Source organism: Tiliqua scincoides, chromosome 7, assembly GCF_035046505.1.
Source record: "Tiliqua scincoides isolate rTilSci1 chromosome 7, rTilSci1.hap2, whole genome shotgun sequence".
In the NCBI taxonomy this organism is placed as follows: domain Eukaryota; kingdom Metazoa; phylum Chordata; class Lepidosauria; order Squamata; family Scincidae; genus Tiliqua; species Tiliqua scincoides.
Genome location: NC_089827.1, coordinates 77,735,682 through 77,748,549, shown reverse-complemented (window position 1 = coordinate 77,748,549; position 12,868 = coordinate 77,735,682).

Here is a 12,868-nt window from a genome sequence, read left to right as displayed (position 1 = left end):
TTCTCTAAATATGCCGCTGCTTGTTTGTGCAACAGTAGCAGTAAGAGCAGAGAAAACGTACCCTCTCTTCAACCCTCTGGTACCTTCTCCCACTCATGTGTTCGATGTGTTGGCTACGACAAGAGCTGCGGAATCTGAGGAGGAGTCATAGGAAGCTTGTGGCAGCGAAGCTCTGAGCCCAACTGAGTGACCACAGCCAAAGACTGAGGGAGCCGGGGGCAAGGGAAGGGCACCATATCTGTTTGTCTGGGCTGAAGCCCTCATACCAGCACCTGGGACAGGGGACTTCTGTGGTTCACCTGGGGGTTTGGGTGAGGGCTGGTGAGGTAGAGAAATGAAGAGCAGAGGTGGCTACTGAGCAGCGCAGGCAATGAATAGAGAAGCAAAAGCCTGAGGACAAAGCTGCGTCATGCTGGAGGCGGAGGGGTCATGGCCACCTGACGCTGAGTGTCTGGACTGGGCCCTGGCCCTCCTGAGAGTGGCAGGCAAGAGGAATTCTGCCAGGGTGACTCTGCTGTCACTGCAGCCTTTTGACCTGGCAAGGCTAGAAGGACAGGTGGGGGAGGAGGCATAGTGTGAGCCTCTGCTGGATTCTACATCGTGATTTCAGCCAACTAGCCAAACCTGTGGCTCTGGCTGCTAGTAGAAGTCTGGTTCATGTCCTTGGCTGTCCAGCAATGCTTCCCTTTAGGAATAGGGACACCGTCATGCATGCATGTTCTTCTGTTCTTTGGGCTGTTCCGCCTGTTAGAGGCACGCTGTCTCTAGTGGCGTGTTGAAATAGACTCTGCGTGACCCAGTGCAAATTGTTTGGTGGATGAATCCCATTGATTGCAGAGGGTCTCGCTTCTCAGTGCATTTGTTTAGGATTGCAATTTAAACCCAGAATCCTCTGCATATGTGCCTGGGACCAAGCCTCTGTGAACAGAGTGGGACGAACTTCAGCATCAGGTCAGACTGCACGTCTTATGAGCGTGTTTGCTTTTGGCTTCTGTTGTGCAGCGGCACAATGATCATCTCCAAACCACATACAAGGCTTTTGCTAAGCATCTGTAGTTCTCAGAACAAGTAAATATACAAGACTCTGCAGTTGAATGACTGAACTGTGGCATTTGTTTGCCAAGAAATAGCACTTTGCATTTGTACGTACGGTTGCCCATCCCTTCAGTGGTTCTATAGCAGTGATTACCAAACTTGCTTGCCATCGGAGCCACAGGTGTTTGAGAGATGCAATATTTAAGAAGCATTTTAATCCTTAAATATATTTTCTCTCCATGAACTTGTATTTCAATCTAGTGGACTTTCAGTTTATACCTGGTAAATAATTGGGAAGCTTGAAAATTTCTTATGTACATTTTGTATTAATTGGGGTGCCAAAAGGAGTTTGGCCAACCTATTTCCGTAAGCTGCACATTACATGTCAAAGAGCTGCGTGTGGTTCCTGAGCCGTGGTTTTCTATAGCCTCTTGAACCTCCATAGCCAAGTTCTGGAATCCCCTGGAGTGAGTGAGACCAAAGAGACTGAGGTTAACAAGCTTCTTGTTGATTTCTGTTTTAAAGGCTATTGCAGCCTTGCCTGAAAATATGAGGCCTGGTCCAGATCTTTATGGCTTTCCGTGGGAAGCAGTGATTTGTGGTGCAGTCCTTGTCTCGCTACTAATATGCCAGGTCTATCTGTCGGTAAGTACGCAGCATGACCCATCCAGAGCAGTCCCAAATTTTGTGGGAAGATCTTAAAATATTTGTTCCAGGCCCTAATTTCAATGGCGCAGTGTGCATGCATACTTGAACATATATCCTAATGAGCTCAGATGACTTGATGATTGCAGTTGTAGAATCATGTATGTGTGGGTAGGTGAAATTTTCTGCCACCTAAATATATAAAGAAAATGTGAAACATTCTATATTGGACTCTTTTGATATTTGGACATTTGATTAAAGAGCAGATGTTATAGTAGGAGGTTTTAAAGCCAGTTTCTATATTTATTCATAGTTTAATAAGCAATGTTTTGATAGAAATTCTCAAGGCTGATATTTTCAAAATTAATGTATTATATTCACTGGTGTAAAGTTCTGTTCCTGATTACATAACCCTCTGACCTAATCCTAGAACCCACTTTTTAACTCAGTCTCTTGACATGCTAATTACTCAGCCATGGCAACCCAATTCCCCCACATCACCAAATGTTGGCATATTTACTTTGACATTTCCTGGAAGAATAGGAGTGTTTGAAAACAATGCTTTTTTTTTTTTTTTAAACTCAAAAGTAAGCCTACTGAGTTGCAGAAACAAACACCTCTAGTGAAGAAGAATTGTGTAAACTTTATAGTGCAATCCTGTGCATGTTTAATTAGAAGAAAGTTCCACTGAGTTTAGTGAGTCATCATTCCTAAGGAAGTGTGCATAGGCTTACTTTGCTTGTGTGTGTGTGTGTTTCCATGTACCCAATGATACAATTAAATTAGAATTTCTGTCTTTATTTCAATTTAGAATGCCTTCTAATCTTGTAGCTACTTTTTTGTATTTTGATAACTCATTTCTTACTACATTTGATACTTCATAACATGGAAGAAAAGTCCATCACTGGTTTCAAGCCCTGCAGCCTCAAGTACATACAACCTCCTGGTTGTAGAAGCTGATACAAGGGAGTGGCAATAGGATACAGGTGTTATGTTCTTTTGTGTGCTCCTGGTGGGAGAATCTGGTGGGCCACTGTGTGATACAGAAAGCTGAACTAGAGGGGCCCTTGGCCTGATCCAGCAGGGCTCTTCTTAGGTTCTTACAGTCAATAAAGATTTTTTTTTTTTTAAGTCTTCCTAGCTGACTTCAGTGACCATAGCAAATTACTGTAGTTTTGCCCTAATTAGGAGTTTGTGGAAAAGGTGGCTTCTTTTTCATAATTAACTTTTCTAAATGACATTTGCCAGAACATTTCCTTGCCCAGATCAATCTGAGACTTTAATTCAGGATTTTTGGTGGGAAGATCAAGGAAGGTAGAAAGATTTCTTTCATAGGAGTAGGGAGTGATGGGGGGGCATGGCAGAGAGCACAGAAAGGATGTCCTGGGGACAATATTTATTTTGGAGTGGTTTCAATTCTAACTCACAATGGCTACAATCCTGTATGCCAGTGGTTCCCAAAATGTGAGCCGTGGCTCCCCAGGGAGCTATGGAAACCAGCCACGGGAGCCACAGAATCTTTGTGAGAAACCTGCTGCCCTATACAATGTATAGGATTGTAAGCCTAATGGGGAACCATGGCCAGTGGCCCAGTAGGTGAAGGAAGCCGCCAGTAGAAAAAGTTTGGGAACCAATGCTATCTGCCCTTTCCTGGGAGCAAGCCCCATTGCACACAGTGAGATGTAATTCTGGATAGACATGCCTAGGATTTAGCTTGAGGTGTTTAACTCTGCGTCATTGAAAATATAGCTGTTGGGAACTGGTGGTGGAATTATGAGTTCCTTGCTGAAAGAAAGCCCCTCCCCCACTCACGCTGTCATGCTTTAACCCTGGTTAGAATATATGGCTGCACAAGTATGTGCCCCATCTAAGACTATGCTCCCTTCCAAAACCGGGTTGTTTAAATGGCTCCAGATTCTCAGAATCCTGTTTAAGTAAGGAGCTCAGTTAGCCTGAACTGCAGGGAGTATCTCTGTCCCTTAAGCATGTTGAAGGGGAAGGGGGTGGCAGGGAGGGAGGGTGCTGGCTGCACCCTGCGCCTCTCTCAACACACTGGGGCTTGTGTTTGCCTGAACCCTGGAGTCTAGGTTTTATTGACTACAGTAATCATTAATCCTTATGGTTTGAGGTTAAAAACTAAGTTTCTATTGCTTGTAATGCTTTAAACAAACTGCATTATTTGCTCTTCTTTTGCAGGTTAGAAGCAGGCTTTCCCTTGGTAAGTTCAGCTCCTGCTTTGTGTGTGTGTAGCTGAGAAGTGGAGTTGAAACAGTTTTCTTTCAGTTAAAAGTTACCACATATTATTCTTCCTCTTTCAGCAAGACAGAAGCAGCTTGGCAATCACATTGCCGAACTAATTGAAGAGAAATGTCAACTCCTGGAAAAACTCGGTCTCTGCAAAGAAGAGGTAATTTTGATGACTCTTTCCATCAGAAGCTTGAAGATTAGTTATTTCCTCCTTAAATACATAGCCTTTCCTTTTTGAATAATGTTGCTTACTGTGCATAGTATTTAAGGGCATTTTACAAAGGAACATTAATGGAACTATAATAATTACTCATTAACTTAGAATTGACTTACCAGCCTGTGATGATGGCTGGAAACCAGGACATAGAATCCAGTTTGCATCACATTGCACAGAATAGCACATTTGGAATATGGTAGGCCAGAAAAATACGACATCCCAGGCACAGAAATGGTTGTACAACAGGCAAAGATGTCTGGATCATGCCCAACAAACACATGACAGCCATACTTATGAAAGGAAAACTCTGTACAAGGTCTTGGTGTCCTGCTCTTAGGAAAGTGCACATGGGAGCTGTCACTCTATGCTAACTTGCTCATAATTTGAACCACCTCCAGTCCTGAGCACGGGTGTGAGCTCACGGTGTTTTCTGAGGCAGGAGGCAGGTAGCAGATGGGATCAGGCTGGAGCTGCAGGACTACAGGGACAGCTTCAGGCAGGTGAGCAGCTCCAGCACTTGTTGGTGCACAGCTGAGCCCCTGAATGTTCCTCTGGCCCAGCTCCTTGTTCCAATTTCTGTACCTTCCCAGCAGAGTGGTGGTTCTTACCAGAGTAGGCACTCCTCCGCATCCCCACGAACTCCTGGCTACCTGATTGCCTGTAGTGAATGCCAGGGTCATGGTGTGAGTGGAACAGTTTGCTGAAGGAATCTGTCTTGGGGAGGGGGGTGCTGCTGCTGGAGATCCTGGCCCAGGGGCCTCTGGCTGGAGGGATTCATCAATGACAGTTTGGACCTGGGCCTTGTGTTTTGCGGGCCTTCCTGGCTAATTAAGCTCCCCCCCCCATCAAAGATATGGCTGCTTTTGGAGACCTGTCTCAAGACCCCCTTGTTTTGACCAGTTTGATCATTAAAAGCAGAAATGAGTGAAGCTTGTGGGGCAGGAGTGGGGCAGGAGGTCTGGTCTAGAGGGTAGAGCCTCCGTCTGCCTGAAGATAACACCCACAAGGTCGCCAGTTCGAGGCCACCGGCACCGTGCGACCTTGAAGCAGCTGACAAGCTGAGCTGTACTATTCCATCTGCTCTGAGCGTGGGAGGATGGAGGCCAGAATGTGAAGCCAGATCAGAGTGAAACACCTGGACTGTTGTGGTTCTTGAAAGAAAGAACCTTCTTTCAATTGTAAAAATCCCTACGGGGATTTAATCAGCCTGCCTATGTAAACCGCCTTGAATAAAGTCTTGAATAAAGACCAAGAAAGGCGGTATATAAATACCTGTATTATTATTATTATTATTGTGCTCGTGCAACAACTTAGCGATAGGTTTTCTTAGTTCCTTTTCTTGTCTTAATCCTAATGTAAAGTTTGACTTTTAGTACGAAGAGTTAGAAAGCTCTCTGAAAGACCTCAACCTTCGGAGACCAGAACTGTCAACCTTAAGATTGGACCTTAAGGTAAAAATCTGAATAAAATAGAGAGGTACTACAGATCAAACCGCCATATACATGGATTTAGGACCTGCGATTTGAACTAACACGGGTTCCAAACCTGCAGCTGAGACCAGACTTGATCTCCTGGACGTGACTGGAGATGTTCTCCTAAGAAAGGCCTCCAGAGGAGCCAAAAAGGCACGTCTGGTTTTACTGAAAACTGGAAGAGCATTTCTGTCACCTCCAGAGGCCTTTCTGAGACCAGAGAACATCTCCAGAGGTCTAATGGACCAGACCCGCAGATTTGTTTATCTGTGGGTTTCGGTATTCGTGGGAGGGCCAGAAATGGTTCCCTGTGGATACCAAGGTCTGACTGTACTTGCATCATCACTTTTGTAAAATTTTTATTTATTTATTTATCAGGTAGCTAATGTTACTATAGATTCTGTCAGTAAAGGAAAATTGACAAGTGCCTTCCTATGGCTTATAGTCGATCCTCTTTTAATCAAATATCTATTTTCGAAATAGTTAGGCTCAGCCTGTACCATAGATAAATATTACAATAAATGAATTTCCAGAATTTCACATATATTAAACTCAATGCCCTTTGTTCAGATGGGATACAGTAGTAAAGTGACAATTTTACCTTGCAAGTATGGGATGAACAATCTTTGACAGTCCCAACAGTTATGTTATCTGTGGAAATCAGCTAGAAAAGATGTAGAAATGCCTTGTGACACATCAAAAGAAATGGGTGGGGTCTGAAGGAAGGCTTGAGTGTTAGGAAGTGAGAGGTTTGAACTCTGCCCTTCTTTCTTGCCCTCCAATGGAAGCCGAGTGGAGTCCAGTCCACCAAATGGAGCGAACGATGCCACCTGGATCTGATGTGATTTGCTCAGGTAGCAGAACTTAGTTTTGGATGGTACCACACTTCTGCCCTTGACCTGGGTGTCTGGATTTTGTGTGTGTGTGTGTGTGTGTGTGTGTGTGTGTGTGTGTGTGTGTGTGTGGAGGTGGGTAGCTGGTACACAACCTTGATATGGAAATAATGTAAATTTTTGATACAGAGAAAACATCTTATTATAGTCTCACCTGGCGAGCTGCTCCTAATGCTTCTGCAACTCATCATGAAAATAAACACTGTCAATGACTGCTGCTGTGCTGTAGTTATAAATGTCTGCAGGTAACCTTTTACAATGTGCTTATTTTAGACAGAGATGGAAAAACTGGAGAGCTTCAACTCTGCACTTGAGAATAAAATAGAACGTTTAGAAAAACAATTAGAAGAAGAGAAGATAAAAGGATTGGATGATCCGGTATGTCTTCCATTTCAAACTACTGTACATTCTTATGTGGAAAAGTATGTTTTCATAACAAGTATGAAAATATTCTTGTTAAATTGATATAGTCCCCAAACCAAATATAAGGCTTTTATAGTATTAAAATTGGAAAGCACTATGTTCTCACAGGTTTTTTTAATGGACAGTATCAGGTTGAGGGTCAGTTATTCCCACTTACTTTTTAAAAATCAAAACATGGTATAATCTTTCAAATGGAGTGTTACTTAGCATAACTTTTTTTTCAGATGTTCAGTGTATCCAGCTATTCTTAAAATACACAGCTAGAAGAATTGTTTGAATTTAATGGTAGGAAGAAAACTATCAGTAAAAACAGAGTATTTGTTCTTGATATGCAAATATTTGAATATGTCTTGCTGGATATTTTACATGTTCAAGCAGCCCAATCCTGACTAACTTTCCGTGTGGCAATGCAGCAGCGCTGAAATGGCCATTGCTGTATCCAGTGTGAGAAGAGAGGCTGCTGGAGGTCTCCCTGAGGCAAGGGAGGTCTCCCCAAGGAAAGGGAAACAATTGTCCTCTTCCCCTGGGGTAAGCCCCAGCAGCTGCTATGGGGCTACTCAGGCTTGCGCCAGCAAAATAACTGGTACAAGTTTGAGCAGCCCTGTGTCAAGTAATCAGGCCTGGGAGGGGGGATAGGATATGGTAGGAGCTCCTGCTGCTGTTCTTGCTCCCTCCTGAGCCTATCTACCCCCTTAGCTGCCCTCTATGGCCCTGTTACGCCCCCCCGCCTTAGTTCCACCCTTCACCCGCCCCACTGCCACCTGGTGGGAACTCACCTACTCTGTCAGGTACCCCAATTGGATCTGGCACTGGCAGGCTGGTGCAGGCCTTAGCACCAATGCCAGGAGCACCTGTGCTCTCACAGCATGCTTTCTGGCACATTTGCAACAATGTGCACACTTGCTCCACTGGCGCTAGGCTGGTTAGGATTGTGCTCCAAGTCTGCTTCCATCTTAGTTTTAGCTCACTGCTATACACACAAAGTGCAAAGTAAGTACTCTTGCGTTTAGCGTGACCCTCCAAGAGAGTATGTGTAGAATTGCAGCTTTGTGTTTTATGGCACAGCCTTTTCTCTCTTGCAGCTTTTTCTCGCTTGCTGACCTTGCTGTATATTACAGCAAAAACAAGAACATCCTCAACATGGGGTTGCATTTTGAAGAGTGCAAGTAGTTTGCAAGTAGGATGTAGTTTCCCTACATCCTCCCAATGGCAGACCTCTGAGCCCCTAAAAAGAGCTTCCTAGGGTCAGGGGCCCTTGGGTATTGTGTGGGCTATGGCACAGAAGACTGTTCTGGAAGCGACTGAAGATTAGGTGGAGGGTGGCTTTTCTGAATGGAGCATTGCTCAAGGAAGGGGCCTCCCACAATTTCTAGTCATTTTCTTGTCCCATAGCAGCCCCCCTATGCTACACCTCACATTCTCACAGGAAATTTTCCATAATTTCCTTTCTCATAAGGAAAAGGTTAGGTTACAGAAAGTAGGTTTAAAAGACTCAAAGTGAGGATGGAAAAAAGAGGACAGCACAACAAGATTTTGAGTAGGACCAAATCTTCCAAACAAGCCTCCAATTTTGCAAGTGAGCCAGCTTGTATCAAAAATGGGCAAATGTTCTGGCCTGCAGACCACCTTGGCACATGGAAATCACCACAGCCAGAGACGTTCTGAGGAGGGAAATAGGAATGCTTCCTTTCCCGGGCCCTCTCTTTGGTTAATAACCCATTCTTTTCAACCTGAGCTGCTCTCTGACGGGCCATGCACTTGCTCAGGGTTGCCCCTGGCGTGGCTGGTCGACGTACGATTGTGCCTCTCTTCCATGTACATGTGCCCTGAGGATGGTTGCTTCAGTGAGGTGGGCAGTCCCAGTGTTGGTGTGTGCAAGCACAGGAGCAGGGCCCGAAGATGGGAAGAGATTAGAGCAGGGGTGCTCAATAGGTGGATCGCGATCTACCGGTAGATCGCGAAGCAAAATGAGTAGATCGCGGAGTGCCGATCCCCCCCCTTCAGGTGCCTCTGGGAGGAAACGCCGGGAGTAAGGCCCATTGTACTCAATGGGGCTTACTCCCAGGTAAGTGTGGCTAGGATTGCAGCCTCACAGCCTAATCCTAGGCATGTCTACTCAGGAGTAAGTCCTGTTATACTCAGTGGGGCTCAAGGTAAACCAACATACATTGTACACATAAATGTTATATGTTATGATGGCGTGAACATTGTAAAAAAAAACTCTGGTAGATCTCCGGGCCTTGCTGGGTTTCAAAGTAGCTCTCGAGCCAAAAAAGTGTGAGCACCCCTGGATTAGAGGCTCTTCTGGGACAGTTCTGCCTCCCCCACACCTTGTGTTGCCCATCTCTGGCATATTTAATCCTATGTGAGTTCACTTGGAAGGAAGCTCCCTTTGGTAGCATCTTGCGTTCAGCTTGCGTAACTGTGTGAGAGCTACTAAAGCCCCTGAAGACTCCTAAAAGCATTTCAGGTGGTTGGGGGGACTCCTAATAACATGAGAAGAACCCCACTGCATCAGGCCAAAGGCCCATCTAGTCCAAAGTCCTGTACCTCACAGTGGCCCACCAGATGCCTCCGGGAGCATCTGGATAACACTGAGCAGACTCCTTCTGCCTGTACAACTGTTTGGCTTGTATCCACAGCCAGTGTGCCCAAAGAACACACATGTGGAAAACCAGTTCTGTCACCTTCTTCTTCTCCCCAGAGCAGCAGCCCATGACATCTCCCCAAAAGTCTCTCCTGAGCTGCACCACCATGAGCCCTGCCCCCTTCTCTGACCAAGAGAGGGAGAAGTCCTCCAAGCATGTGTCAAATCTCTTCTGTCAGCACCATTCCCAGAAGGTTCCCTCTTCCCAATTCCTGCTTAGAGGCTCTGTCTAGATGGACTGTCTTCTGGTGCTTTTTCCAATGCAGACCTTCCCCACTCCACAGCTCCCGGGGTTGCTGTGCTTGTCAGGTTGGCTTCCTTTTCCCCCCTTTACAAGTCCTCTTAGTTTACAAGCTTCCTCCTGTGCATCTAGCAAGTCCCCCAAGTATATAAAAACCACTACCTTACTTTGGGTGCCCCATTTTGCTTCTAGTCTCTTAAATCACCTTTGTTTGCAATTAGAAAACATATCCTCAGCATTCCAAGGATTTTACTGAGCCTTTCATAAAATAAAAAACATACTGGTTCGCAAAACACATTACCAATTTGTCCAAATGCCCATCTTGTGCCCAGGTGTTGCAGAGTGGCTTGAACAGTTGGTCTAGCCAGCTCTGTGGTTGGAAGGAATTTTTCCTGGAACCCAGAGCAATGGGTCATGTAAAGCAATACCTGTAAAGCCGATTGTATTGTTTATAGATATTGAACAATGTACATGCAATAAACAAAGTAAGATGGAGAAGAATGAGGAGTGTGGCTGCATGAGTGCTTGTGAAATCTTATATGCTACAATCACAACTGAATTTACGGTTTAAAATAGTATCTTGTGAAGATCATCTCTTGAAAAAGATTATTATTATTATTATTATTATTATTATTATTATTATTATTATTATTATTATTATTAACAACAGTATTTATATACCGTTTTTCAACAAAAAGTTCACAAAGTGGTTTACAGAGAAAATCCAATAACAAATGGCTCCCTGTCCCAAAAGGGCTCACAATCTAAAAGATGCAAAACACCAGCAGACAGCGACTAAAAAAGACACTGCTGGGGTGAGGAGGGCCAGTTACTCTTCCCCTGCTAAAAAAAGAGGAGCACCCACTTGAAAAAGTGCCTCTTACTCAGTTAGCAGAGGCTCAGGATCAGGTCGATAACTTATCGTTTAATATCTGTCACTGAAATCTTTGTCTGTAGTTATTTTGACTAAGTGTTATCTATCAGCTTTCAAGAAATAGTTGTATAAAAATGATTTAATGCTTTTGTAGCAGGCTAAAATACAGAAAACAGAATCTTGCAAGAATGAAGCGCACGCTATCGAGTTGCAACTAGCAGAAGTAAGCCAACATTCAACCCATTATGCAAATGTCTTTGTAAAAGTGTTTCAGGCTTCAGTAGCAGTGTCTTCCTGGTGGTGGTGCTGACTTTGTGGAATACCCCCCCCCCCCAGTGGAGGCCTGGTTCTCCTTCAAGCTGACCTGACTTTTTTGTGTGGCTTTCAGTGGAGGGTCATGGTTGGCTTTGGTGATTTAGTGATATCTCTGTGGTTTTCATGTTGTAGATTGAGATTTGCATTTTTTGTTTTTATATCTATCCTTATTATTGTGTATTTTGTTGACAGTTAGCAGCACTTAGGGCGCAACCCTAACCCCTTATGTCAGTGCTTTCCAGCACTGACATAAGGGCAATGCAGCTCTGAGGGAACAAACATTCCCTTACTTTGAGGAGACCTCCATGAGTGACACCCAACTGCAGGATGCAGCACACGTCCCATTGACACTGCTATGCCAGTACTGGAAAGCACTGACATAAGGGGTTAGGATTGCACTCTTAGGCTGCAATCCTAACCACACTTTCCTGAGAGTAAGCCCCATTGAACAAAATAGGACTTACTTCTGAGTAGACCTGGTTAGGATTGTGCCTTCAGTTGCATATAGGCAAGAAAGATGAGATATAAATGTCTTGCATAAATAACCTGCACTGTAGTAAAGTTTTGGACCTCTTGATTAAAGTATTTCATTGTTCTGGGCACGTCTTAGCACTAATTCAGCTTTTCAGTAATTCAACATCACCACATTTAGGGCCTGCTCAGCTCAAACATTTCTCTGTTGCTGATGCATTGGCTGCTCCTCAGTTTCCACTAGAAATAGCTCTCTTGGTTGGCCGGGCAGTGATTTTAAAAGGAGTCTTCAGAACAATTTTTTATCTGCTGATTCATTGCAGCTCAACGATATCCACAATTTAGGTCAAGGTCATTCTTCTGTAACATTAGCCAGAAATTACTGTTAGCATGTTTTATTCTTGTGGAAGCAAGTGAGGACGTTCCTGGGAGTAATTTTACTTGTCATAGGCAACCAGATGACTGGTAGATTATGACTTTGTAAGACTACATTTTCCATGCCTGTTGGAATTCTGCAGGCAAATAATGTGGCTATTGCAAGTTTGTGGAATGTTAGAACTACAGTTGGCCTGAGGTGCCTTCCATTGCAATAAGAACTTAAGATCCTGCTGGATCAGGCCAAGGGCCCACCTTGTCCTGCTCCCTGTATCTCAAGGTGGCCCACCAGATGCCATGGGGAACACACAAGACCACAAAAGACCTTTATCCCTGTGCCCCTCTCTTGCATCTGGCATTCTTAGGTAGCCTACTTCTGGAACCAGAAGTAGCTCCCTCTGTGTGGGGGAATATGCGCCCCATGAGCACTGCTCCATTTCGTGGGTTTATGAACAAAGGTACAGGAGTATGTTTCCAAGTGCGCATCGCTCAACACCACATAATTGTACCACATGGGATTAGCGTTGTAGTGCAGTGAATGTGTAAGGGCAGTCAACAGAGCATCCCCAGAAAATGGGAGCAGCTAACTGGTGTAATGGGTAGAAATGACACACATCTGTGATTGTGGTTATCTTTTATAAACACACCAATTATATAAGTAGCTTCCCTTTTTCCAATTTCACTTAGGGTAAGAACATATTAAAAGTGTATGAAATGAACAGAGAGAGATTGGAGAAATCTCTTCAAGATGCAAGAGTAGAGAACGCTGAACTTCGTGAAAGTGAAAAACAGGTATCGTCCCTGTGTACAGTATCGAGGAATGTTTGTTCTTTTAGGAATATTTATACTCTGGCTTTACAACAATGCACACAATTTTAAATGCTCTTTGGCACTGTTTCTGTTTAAATTTTGTGCAAAGCAGTAGCAAGCTTTTAAAAAGTGTGAGGGGCTGCAAGTGGTTCAGTTCTGTAACTTCTAGGGCAGTGGTTCTCAAACGTTTTAGCACTGGGACC